Source organism: Lithobates pipiens, unplaced genomic scaffold (assembly GCF_037356315.1).
Source record: "Lithobates pipiens isolate NorthernLeopardFrog02 unplaced genomic scaffold, aLitPip1_a1.2 Scaffold_27, whole genome shotgun sequence".
Lineage (NCBI taxonomy): Eukaryota > Metazoa > Chordata > Amphibia > Anura > Ranidae > Lithobates > Lithobates pipiens.
The window spans coordinates 169238224-169251136 of NW_027507788.1; the positions used below are offsets into that span (position 1 = coordinate 169238224).

General features: G+C 47.8%; 1 protein-coding gene across 2 annotated transcripts in view; it reads left to right on the top strand.

Annotated features, from left to right (window-relative positions):
- Positions 1-11070: 11070 nt before the first annotated feature.
- Positions 11071-12913, top strand: part of PRDM10 (PR/SET domain 10) — a 133651-nt gene continuing 131808 nt past the window's right edge. Inside the window, exon 1 of one of the 2 annotated variants that reach the window (XM_077457887.1) lies at positions 11071-11209. The gene's annotated coding sequence lies outside the window, so the exon portion shown is untranslated. Of the gene's footprint in view, positions 11302-12913 lie in introns of both variants that reach the window. The other variant, XM_077457886.1, reaches the window with a different exon arrangement.

A 12913-nucleotide genomic window follows, 5' to 3' on the forward strand; every position in this document is an offset into this window, starting at 1 on the left:
AACCCATGGTACTTAACCTCTTCCCGTCCACGCTATAGCCAAATGACAGCTACATCGCGGACTTACTTTGCCGGGAGACAGTGGCGTAACTAAAACCTTCAGGGCCCCGATGCAAGAAACCATGAAGGGCCCCCCTGAACCCCAGCCAGGGCCCTTCCCTCCGAGTCCGGCGGTGGAACTCCAGGGCGTGGTCACAGGTATGACCTTTGTGAGCCCTGTAGTTCCACCACTGGTATCAGTAGTTTTTTTTTATTATTTCTATTTTATTTTTAGGTGCCCCATTGGGGGGGCTGTCCCTAGGCAGGATGGGGTCCCCGCCCCCAGAAGAGGTGAGGTCCTTTTCTCCAGGGCAGATGAAGTTACTTCCCCCAGGTGAGAAGGGGTTCCTGTCCCCACGAAAGAAGGGGTCCCTGTCCCCAGGGGGAGATGGAGCGGGTATGTAATGGTGTGTGGGGGATGGGGTCCTCTCACTCACCATGACCAAGCTTTAGAGGACACAGGTCATGCGGGGAATGCACAACTGAAGAGCAGCCAGTGTGATAGTCGAGCATGGAGCTCTGCTAGTCACCCTCCAGCCACCCGTGTGCATGGTGCACTGGTACCCCTAGCTGCCTATGCTGCTGCCAGACATATGTAGAGGGGGCTGCATGGGCCCCTTGCATCACAGGGCCCGGTTGCAGTCGCGACTGCTGCACCCCCTATAGTTACGCCCCTGCCGGGAGGGCATCAATAGACGTCCTCCCATGCTCCAGCTGCCTGCGTTGACGGCGTGTTCTGTGATCAGCGAGTCTATGAGACTCGGCTGATCACAGATCGGAGAAAGGGGTCGATCCCGACCCCTTACCATGTGATCAGCTGTCAGCCAATGACATCTGATCATGTGATGCAAACAGAGCCAGTAATTGGCTATTTTTTCTCCTCATGCTGATGGCATAAGGAGAAAAAAAGAAAAAAGCAGATCAACGGTGGCTGTCAGAGGGACATAGGTCCCGATTGTGGAGAGATTCTGTGCCCACAGTACCACCCATTAGTGCCACCTATAAATGTCAATCAGTGCCACCTATCAGGGCCCATCAGTGCTGCCTTATCTATGCCCATCAGTGCAGCCTATCAGTACCCATCAGCGCATATCAATGAAGGAGAAAAATGACCTGTTTGCAAAATTTTATAACAAACTATGAAACGTTTTTGTTAGGCAAAAAATGAAAATGCCAGTGGTGATTAAATATCACCAAAAGTGTGAAAAAATTATAAAAATGTCATTTAGGTACAGTGTTGTATGACTGCACAATTGTTATTCAAAGTGTGACAGAGCTGAAAGCTGAAAATTGGCCTGGGCAGGAGGGGGGTTTAAGTGCCCAGTAATCAAGTGGTTACGTTTAGCTTGGGGTGTACTACACAGAGCCGCCATCAACTGCATAAAAAGTGGACTGAAAACCTTAATGGCAGAGGACCGCAGTCAAGTAAGGGCATGAACGAGTATCAAAGGCCTTAGTTATATCCAACAACAAAAGCATCATTTCTAAGTTTGGGCCTTTGGCTATGTGGAGCAATTGCAGAGAAGTCGCACAATTTCAAAGCCGTGTTTAATGTGAATGAGGGCAGAAGGCTCAGTTTATATATGCGGGTGCGGGAATCACAGCGATTGCATGCACCTGTGGGACTTGCAGGCACTGCAGCCCATTGAAATGAATGGGCTGCCATGCCTGAGCAAACGTGGCGTGCAAAAGCACATATATGTGAACCAAGCCCTTAAGCTACTGATCTCTGTATGCAGGCAGTAGAGAGAGCAATGAAAGGAGACCTCCACCTGGTGGCTGGATAGCAGAATAGATTATATCTGCACACACTACAGTGGGGTTGATTTACTAAAGGCAAATAGACTGTGCACTTTGCAACGTGCAGTAGCTCCGGAGTTTAGTAAGTGAGTAGAAGCGCTGCTGACTTTCATCATCCAATCATGTGCAAGCAAAAATGCTGTTTTTTTTTTCCTTGCAAGTGATTGGGTATGCATTGCAAAGTAAAGCTTTGCCTCATTTACCAAGATCTGGAGGCACTGCACTTACCAAAGTGCACAGTCTATTTGCCTTTAGTAAATCAACCCCAGTATGCCACATTAATGTAAAAACGAAAAAAATAATTATATTACTGTGCATAAGTCCTAGCATTGTGAAAAAGTGCCTCAAAGCAGAAATGCTTTTAAGAAATATTTCCATTAATGTTTTTTTTTTAAATCAAAAAACTACACATAAGTTGCAACAAACAGAAAAATAAAACAAATAAAAACCATATTTAATGTGATCACCCTTTAGCTGGAACACAGTGATGAGGCTCGATTCACACTGCTGCAAAAGTCGCATGACATGTCACATTAAAGTGGAGGGCCACCCAAAAAAAGAAAATGCATTAATAATCTTAAAAAAAAAACGCTGTTGCTAGGCAGTCTTCCAAATCTGCCTCTTCCTATTCCGCAGTGCTTCCTCCTCTTCGGTGAGCAGCCCCGTTGCCTTGTGGGACATGTGTGTGTGTGTCCCAGAAAAAAATGGCTACTGCTCCCTGTCACCGAGAGCAGTGATCTGTCATGTCAGTGTTAGCTCCTCCCCCTATAGTTAGATTCACTCCCTACGACACACTTTAACCCTTGATCGCCCCCTAGTGTTTAACCCCTTCCTTGCCAGTGTCATTTACACAGTAATCAGTACATTTTTATAGCACTGATCGCTGTATAAATGACAATGGTCTCAAAATAGTGTCAAAAGTGTCCAATGTGTACGCCATAATGTTGCAGTCATGATTGCAGATCACCGCCATTACTAATAACTATTGCGTAAACCAATCAATATACTTTTTTTAACCAAAAATATGTAGAAGAATACATATCGGCCTAAACTGAGGAAACAATTTGCGTTTTCATATATTTTTGGGGGATATTTATTATAGCAAAAAGTTAAAAAACATTGCTTTTTTTTCACAATTGTCGCTCTTTTTTTGTTTATAGCGCATAAAATCAAAACCGCAGAGATATTCAAATTGCACCAAAAGAAAGCTCTATTTGTGGGGAAAAAAAAGAACGTCAATTTTGTTTGGGTGGAATGTCGCACGACCTTGCAATTGTCAGTTAAAGCAACGCAGTGCCGAATCGCAAAAAGTGTTTTGGTCAGGAAGGGGGTAAAATCTTCTGGGGCTGAAGTGATTAAAAATGCAGATATTCTGCGTTTAGCAGCGTTTTTGAGCTATACGTTTTTATGGGAGTATAGTTTTGATAAAAAAACACTACTGCAAAAATGCTGAAAAACTCACTTTACAGCTCACGTTACTGGATTTTGATTTTATAACGTCCAGTGTGCATCAGGCCTTAGGGCCATACCATCTGTATAACACCTTGTACACACAATAAGAATATCAGACAAACGATCGTCCTTTTTTTTTTTTTATGCTAGTCTCATAACGAATACAACTTCCCACAATGATGTAATTTTATTCTTTTGTTCCTGAGCATGCGCTGTCTTGGTCACTCAATTTTTTTTTCTTTGGATGAATACTTTCCTGAATAAGCAAGAATCATTCGTTCTCTTATCATAGGAGAATTTTTTTGGTATTTGTTCCTTTGGATGATTTCACATGAACTGTCGTGATCAGCTCTCCAAAGCTGTGTACTAACGATCCAAAAGCAGATTTTTGGGTCTGATTTTCTCATCATGTGTACAGGGCTTTAGTATCCCGTGTCTTTTATATCACTTAATAAGTGTAACTAAAGGCAAAACTTTTTTTTTTGTTTTATTTTAGATGTGGAGAGGGATTAGAATACCTGTCAATTTTTATTGCGGTATTACTTTGGAGAGATTTCCTCTCACTTCCTGTTTGGCTGTGGAACAGGAAGTGAAGGGAAATCTCTGCAATGCGATGGCAAGAAAAAAAAAAGACGGGAGTTATATGTCTTTAGTTACACTCTAAAGCATTTGTCAAGCCAAAAACGCTTCTTTTTTTTTCTGTTTCAGATAGAGCTGTGAAGGATTACAACCCCTTTCATGTTTTACTGCTATCTGAGGTTCTGTTATTCCCTGTACACACGACTGGTTTTCCTGTCAGAATAAACTCTAAGGCCGCGTACACACGGGCGGACTGTTCGCTCAACTTTGTCCGCTGAACAGTGTTTCAGCGGACAGTCCGCTCGTGTGTGGGCTTCAGCGGACAGTTTCAGCGGACAGTTTGACGAACAAAGTTTTTCGGAAATCCCGAAAAACTGTCCGCTGAAACTTGGTTTGAGCGGACAGTCCCCGCGTGTGTAGGCTTGTTCGTCAAACTAAGTTCCGTGCATACGCAGAAAGAATTTATACGCCGAAGGTTGCATTGCAGTGTATAGGACGTCGTTTTCTAGTCCCGTCGTACGTGCCGTTCACGTCATCGCGCACGGTTTCAGCGGACTGTTCGTTCGTCGTGTGTGGCCAAGTCCGTCCATGCTAATTTTGAGCGGACTGTCTGCTGAAACTGTTTGACGAACAAAGTTGAGCGAACAGTCCCCGCGTGTGTACGCGGCCTTAAGGTTTTTCTGACGGAGTTCCGCTGAAACTGTCTTGCGTACGCATGATCACACCAAAGTCCGATTGTCAAGAACACAGTGACGTACAGCATGTAAGACGGGACTAGAAAAAGGAAGTTCAATAGCCAGTAGCCAATATCTTCCATCTCGTACTTGCTTCAGAGCATGCGTAGTTTTTGGTCCGTCAGAACAGTATACAGACGAGTGGTTTTCTCAATAGGAATTGGTTCCGTCGGAAATATTTAGAACGTGTTCTATTTCTAGGTCTGTCAGAATTTTTGAAAAAAAGTCCGATGGGGCCCACACACGATCGGAATATACAATGAAAAGCTTCCGTCTGACTTTTTCTGTTGGACATTCCGCTTGTGTGTACGTGGCATTAGAGAGATTTCCCCTCACTTCCTGTCCCGCTGACAATGGTTTACCAGACAGCAAATGAGGGGAACGTCGTAACAAGGACAGAGAGAGAAATAAAGACCTGACCGTGGCTCTATCCTTCCCCCTACTCTAGGAACCATCAGCATTTTTTTTCTTTGAGCCCCCCCAGTAAAAAAGTGTTTCTTTTTGTCATATGAAATTAAACTTTCTGGACTTACAATAGATTTGTGAGACTCCTATCCTCTTTACCACTATGAAGACCCTTTTGAAAACCCATCCGGGCTGGTGATGGGTGTACCAGTGATCCCAGAAGAAAATGTTTCAGAGGCGCCGGGATTCCAATGTTTTATTTCAAAAGTCCAATGTATGAAGTCTTCAAATAGGCTCACAGGGACAGATCCCAACACAAACAGGCCTCCTGCTCCAAAGGGTGCCAGAGAACTGGTTCCAGTGTACACAAACAGGCACCTGACCATTAAGGTGAGAGTCCAAGGAAAATGGTATCCGTTCACCATTTGATCAAAGAACAGCCAACACGTTTTGGGGGCCATAACGCTCCTGCTTCATCGGGGCTTTAAGGATGATATACAGTGGATATAAAAAGTCTACACACCCCTGTGATAATGTCAGGTTTCTGTGATGTAATAAAAATGAGACAAAGATAAATCATTTCAAAACTTTGGTCACTTTTAATGTGACCTATTATCTGTAAAACAGTTGAAAAACAAACTGAAATCTTTGGGGGGTAAAAAAAATAAAAATGCGGTTGCATTAGTGTGTACACGCTCTTATAACTGGGGATGTAGCTGTGTTCAGAATTAAGCAATCACATTCAATTCTTAGTTGCATCCTACAGAAAAAGCCATGGTCCGCAGAGAGCTTCCAAAGCATCAGAGGGATCTCATAGTTAAAAGGTATCAGTCAGGAGAAGGGTAAGAAAGAATTTCCAATGCTTTACATATACCATGGAATAAGGTGAAGACAGTCCTCATCAAGTGGAGAAAATATGGCACAACAAACAGTGCAGGGACGTGCGGTGAGGTGAGTGGCTGGTGAGGCACTGGTTAGTATCAGAGCCAGATACACACAGGTCACATACACCACGAACATTAGAGCGAGAGCAATAATTCTAGCACTAAACCTCCTCTGTACCTCTAAACATGTCATCTGTAAAAAAATGTAAAGTGTCGTTTATGGAGATTTTTAAGTACTGAAGTTTGGCGCCATTCCACGAGTGTGCACAATTTTAAAACCTGACATGTTAGGTATCTATTTACTCTGCATAACATCATCTTTCACATTATACCAAAAAAATCAGGTTATCTTCAGTGTTTTTTTTTTTTATATTTATGAAACTTTTTTTTTCCAAAAAAAAGGCGTTTATAAAATTTCTGTGTAAATACTGCGTAACATAAAAAGTTGCAATGACCACCATTTTATTCCCTAGGGTGTCTGCTAAAACAATATATATAATGTTTGAGCTTGTACCTTTTCAACAGCAGCAGATTCTCATTCTCCCTCTTAACTGTGTCTAATGCCGCGTACACACGGTCGAACTGTTTGACGTACTTAGTCCGTCATACAATCCGACGGACAATCCGTCGTACTTTCCACTGAACGGACTTGACCACACACGGATACCCAAACAGTCCGACGAAAGCTTGCGCGATGACGTGTACAGCACGTACGACGGGACTAGAAATAGGAAGTCCAAGACACAGCAAAGCACCCTTCCGCCGTGTAAATCCTTTATGGGCATGCGTCATTCTTAGTCCGTCGGACTAGCATACTGACGACCGTATTGTCCGCTGAAACCAAAGTACGACGGACAGATTTTTGGAAAAACCGAAAATCTTAGTACTCCGGACTGCACGCTGAAAAAGTCCGCTGAAGCCCACACACGAGCGGATTGTCCGCTGAAATGTGTTTCAACGGACTAAGTACGTCAAACAGTTCGACTGTGTGTACGCGGCATAAGGCTGCATTCACACCTGAGCATAGCGTTTTCAAGCAGAAAATCACACGAATTTACCGCGATTTTGCAGCGTTTTTTTACCGTGATTTGCTGCGTTTTTTACCGCGATTTTGTGCAGGGCAAAAGGTCACCAATGTTAAAAGAATAAAAACGCCCAAATCTGCTCAATTTGAGCAACAAAAAAGGGTCCGGAACTTGTTTGAGCTTCAGGCGACATGTAGTGGAGATGTGAACCATCTCCATAGAGAATAATGGATTTTTTCCCCTCTAGCGTTTTGTAGCTTCAGGCTTCAAGCTACAAAACGCTCAGGTGTGAATGGGGCCTTAACGGTGTGAGTAAAACATGGGATTGTGGGTAAATCTTATACACATAATCACTTGTATTTCCTTCTAGTTAAAGATGAACTGCAGTCTGCTCATATAATTTGTAATAAAAACATCTTTGCCATTCTGAAGCTTCCCTGCAACCACTTTGCGCAAACTCTCACGAGAGTCGAGAGAAAGTTGTGCATGATGTCATAAGCCTAGGATAATAACCAGACAATAAACAAGAAGTGGGCTGTATAAGGTATTTACTGGCAGAAAAAAAAAATGTTTTACTATCCAAAGTTAAACAAGGGCAGAAGATTTAATAGATGGAAATATGAAAAATGACTGAAGTTCCACTTTAAGAAGGCTGGGCTGGAAGGGAGTATTTGTCTTTTAGACACATGCCCCCTTCTATGACACTGCAGTGAGAGACGTGCCTCCAATGCAGTATTTTTATTGGACAGCTGGGGCTGGGGTAAAGTACCATTGGTCCAAGACCTCAAGTTCAGTGCCTGTAACAAGAAGTGAGGAGAGGCACTGTGAGCTCATCCTCTCAGTCTGCTGCACACCGAGTGTGCCAGCTTGTATTTAAACTGGCCACTCTGCATGTAGCTTCTGACAGGCTGTGCAAGGAATATCTCCAGAAACCATAGGTTGTAGGAGTCCCAATTTTACCAGTGGTGCAGTAGGACTTAGGTTGCATACCCCCCAAATGTGGGGTCTTTGTGACCTCAGTTTTCCAAGCCAAGACCCTTGAAGCTGAATTTTTTTTTTTTTAATGTTCATGGCTCAGCCTCATCTGCCTCCCCTGACTGCACACGTCCCTGCAACAGTGACATTACCAAGAACGGGATATCCCTCCAAAATTGATGAAAAGACGAGTAGAACACTGGTAAGGGAAGCTGCCAAGAGGCCTACAGCAAAATTAAAGGAGCTGCAGGAATATTTGTCAAGTACTGGCTGTTTGGTACATGTGACTACAATCTCCGGTATTCTTCATAAGTCTGGGCTATGGGGTAGAGTGGCAAGATGGAAGCCCCTTTTTACAAAGAAAAACATCCAAGCCTGGCTAAATTTTGCAAAAACACATCTGAAGTCTCCCAAAAGCATGTGGGAAAATGTGTTCTGGTCTGATGAAATGAAGGTTGAACTTTTAGGACATAATTCCAAAGGATATGTTTGGCGCAGAAACAACACTGCACATCACCAAAAGAACACCATATCCACCGTGAAACATGGTGGTGGCAGCATCATGCTTTGGGGCTATTTTTCTTCAGCTGGAACAGAGGCCTTAGTCAAGTAAGAGGGAATTATGAGCAGTTCCAAATACCAGTCAATATTGGCACTGCTAGAAAACTGAACATGAAGAGGAACTTCATCTCTCAGCATGACAACGACCCAAAGCTTACATCCAAATCAACAAAGGAATGGCTTCATTGGAAGATTCAAGTTTTGGAATGACCCAGACAGAGTCCAGACCTGAATCCGATTGAAAATCTGTGGGGTGATCTAAAGAGGGCTGTGCACAGGAGATGTCCTCACAATCTGAGATTTGGAGTGTTTTTGCAAAGAAGAGTGGGCAAATATTGGGTAGAGCTCCGGTTTAAATGCCATTGACCACACTGTGTTACTTGCAGTTCTAAAAGAGAACCTGTGGCTATAGACCTATTGGGGTCCATTCAAGTGTATAGATCAGGGGTCCCCAAACTTCCTAGACCAAGGGCCAGTTTACTTCTGACTTTAGGGGCCTAGATTGTGGCCAGTGGGGGCAGCAAATGTCCCAGATTCAGGGGGGTGTAAATAACGCCTCAGGTTTGCTGGTCAGAGGGAGTAAAGTACAGAGCTCCTGCGGTCTTTGGGAGGACGAAAATGGCTCCTTCATTAGTATTAGAGGAAGAAATAGTAGCCTATTGGTGTCAGTGTAAGGAATAGCGCCACCTCGCTGGTGTCAGTGGAAGGAATTATGCCTTACTATTGGTGTCAGTGGGAAGAATATTGCCCCAGGGGCTGGATATAAGCTAACACAGGGCTGCAATTTAGAGACTGCTGGCAATAGATCTACTAGGCCTCTATACACCCCCTATGAACATTGTGCCCTAGGTTCTCTCCCTTTCATGGACATTGCACCCCGTGTTCTGTCCCCCTTTATGGACATTGATCCACGGGTTCTTCCAACTGCTGTGGACATTGTGCTCATGATCCTGTCTCCCCTCAGGCACTGCCCCTGGTTCTACTCCCCCCACCATTGACATCACTACCTGGGATCTGCCATCCCTATGAACATCACTCTCTGGGTTCTGTCCTCCCCCCCCCCCCCATGAACACTGTGTTTGCAGTCCTATCCCAACCCAATGACTTTGATCCCGGGGCTCTGTCCCCTCTATGGAAGTTGTGGTCAAGGTTCTGTACCCCCATGTACATCACAGGACAGGTTCTGTACCCCCATGTGGATATTGCAGTCTGGGTTATGCCCCCCCCCCCCCATGGACACTGTGGTCCTAGTTCTGTCCCACTTCTATGGACATTGTGACCTGGAATGCCCACCTTGGACATCACTACCTGGGTCCTGTCCCCCCTATGAACACTGTGACCGGGTTCTATTTCCCTTATGGAAATTGCTCCCCAAGTTCTGTCCCTGCCCCGCCCCCCCAACAGTGGTCATTGCTCCTTGTTTTCTGTCACTCATATAGATAGGGTTCTGATTCTTGTATGGACATTGTGGTCCAGGTTTTCTCTTCTCCGATACTCCATGGACATCCCTCTCCAGGTTGTCTCCCCCGCTACCCGGGTTCTGCCCCCCTTTAGGGCATAGCTCCCTGGGTTCGGTCCCCCCCGAGGACATCACTCCCTTGGCTCTGTCCCCCCTATGGACATCGCTCCCCGGGTTCCGTCCCCCTATGGATATTGCTCCCCAGCTTCTGCCCCCCTTGAGAGTATAGCTCCCCGGGTTCCATCCCCCCCTGTGGAAGTCACTCCCCTGGCTCTGTCCCCCCTATGGACATTGTTCCCCGGGTTCTGTCCACCCATGAGGACATGGCTCCCTGGGTTCCGTCCCCCCCTATGGAAATTGTTCTTTGGGTTCAGCCCACCCCTGAGGACATGGCTCCCTGGGTTCCGCCCCCCCCATGGACATCATTCACCTGGCTCTGTCCCCCCTATGGACATCGCTCCCCGGGTTCCGTCCCCCCTATGGACATCGCTCCCGGGCTCTGCCTCCCCTCCTATGGACATCACTCCCCTGGCTCTGCCCCCGATGGACATCACTCCCTGCATTCCATCCCCCCTATGGACATCGTTCCCCGGGTTCTGTCCACCCCTGAGTACATCGCTCCCTGGGTTTCTGCCCCCCATGGACATTGCTCCCTGGGTTACGCCCCCCCCCATGGACATCGCTCCCTGGGTTCTTTCCCCTCCATAGTCATCGCTCCCCTGACTCTGTTCCCCCTCTCCTATGGGCATCGCTCCCTGGGTTCTGTCCCCCTTGAGGGCATAGCTCCCCGAATTCCATACCTCCCTATGGACATCATTCCCCGTGTTCTGTCCCCCCTATGGACATCGTTCCCCGGGTTCTGTCTCCCCCATGGACATTGTTCCCCGAGTTCCACACCCCATGGACATAGCTCCCCGGGTTCTGTCCCCCCATGGACATCATTCCCCGGGGTCACGGCGCCCCTATGCCGGGTCCTATAGCGGATACCCTGTGAAGGACATCACGTGTCTTGCAGTTCCTCTGGCCGCCATTGGTGGTGCTGTATGTGAGATCCCCGAGTACACCCACCAACACCACTGATTGCCCCCCGTATCTGCCCCATGCCTGTCCCCCTATCTCCCCCCGCACAGCCAGTAATCACACGGGTATATTCCGGTCACGGCTACACCGGGCAGGCGGACAGAGGCCGCTCCTTCCCACGCTCGGTTCCCACCAATGAGCGGGCGGCGTGCGGCGGTTGCTAGGCAGATTATGGTAATCCGGCCCAGGCCGCCATCTCTGCAGCTACCATTGTGAGGTGAGGACGGGTTGGTAATTTGCAGTGAAATGGTGAATTGTGGAGGGCGGAGGGGAGCGGACGGGGCTCCGGGGGCTCGGAGTCCCCCCCAGGTAGGTGATGGACGGGTCGGAGAGGCGGGGGGGAGGTGTGGGGCCCCCCGGATCCGGGGATGGTGGAGTCCTCGGCGGTCCCGCTCTGGGGTGAGGGGGGTTCCGGGCCGGGTAGTCGCGCCCATGATGGCGGCCAGGTCGGGATTCCGGGGCTGTGGAGGGGAAAGGGCGGCTCGGAGGACGGGCGGGGGGCGGCCCGGTGATTGGGGGGTCGGTGTGGCCGGGCGGGGATCGGTGTGATGGAGGCCCGAGTCCAAGGATCGCCCCGCCGATGGTACAGTCCATCCCCCGCCCCCTTCCAGGGGACTCCGCATCTTACCGGGAGGGGGGTGTGCGGGGCCCAGGGCTGGAGGGGGCCGGAGTATCCCCGGTATAGGGGTGAGGGGAGGGGGGAATATACACAACAGAGAACCCGGATGTGAGGGCCCCGGGGGTACTCAGGGTGCGCCGCACACCCCGAAACCCGCCGGTACCCCCCCACACCCCGAAATGGGATGACCTGTCCGAGCGACTTCCCGCCAAAACACCTGACAGGGGGGCGGGAATGACAGGGGCCCTATGAGGAGACAGCTGGGGGCCCCTCACTAATGTCATTACTACACAATGTCACTCACTGGCACCTGTCAGGGGCGGGGCTCTGCTGTGTCCAAGCAGGGAGACACCAGGGGCCCCACATAGAAATCCAATACCAACATAATGGGCCCCTGAGGACCTGCCAAAGGGGCCCCCTAAGGGCTGACTCTCAAGGAGCTCTAATAATTGCCGGAGGCCCAACGTGAAAATCCACAGTACTACTGATAATACTATAGGAGGGCTCCAATAATGGGCCCCTGATGTTCCCATAAAAGGGGCCCTATAACTAGTATAAGCTCAGCACTGGGGGCCCCATGATCTTGTGTAGGGGCCCTTCCAGTACTCACATACCAGGGGCCCAACATGAAAATTCAGAGTACTAGTGAAAATATAATAACAATGGGCCCCTGGTATGTCACTGCCAAGGGTGCCCCTAAGGGGCGATTCTCAAGGTGCTGTAATATTGTCTCGGGCCCCTCTAGAGCTGACATACCAGGGGTCCCTCCAGAGCTCACATACCAGGGGCCCAAGTGACCCAATACAGTCATAATGGGCCCCTGATGTCCCTGCCAAAGGGGCCCCTAAGGGATTACTCTCAAGGAGCTGTAATATTGGCTCGGGCCCCTCCATAACTGACCTACTAGGGGCCCGACATGAAAATCCACAGTACTAGTAATAATACCAGGGCTCAAAAACAATAATAATGGGCTCTTAATATCCCTGCCAAAGGGGCCCCTAAGGGTTGACTATCAAGGAGCCCTAAATGAAAATCCACAGTACTACTGATAATACTATAGGAGGGCTCCAATAATGGGCCCCCGATGTCCCCACCAAAGTGGCCCTATAACTACTATAAGCTTATTACTGAGGGGGCATGATCTTGTGTAGGGTCCCTTCCAGTACTCGCATACCAGGGGCCCAACATGAAAATCCAAATTCTGAGTACTAGTGAAAATATAATAATAATGGGCCTGACATGAAAGTCCACAGCACTAGTAATAATACCAGGGCTCCAAAAGAACAATAATAATAATGGGCT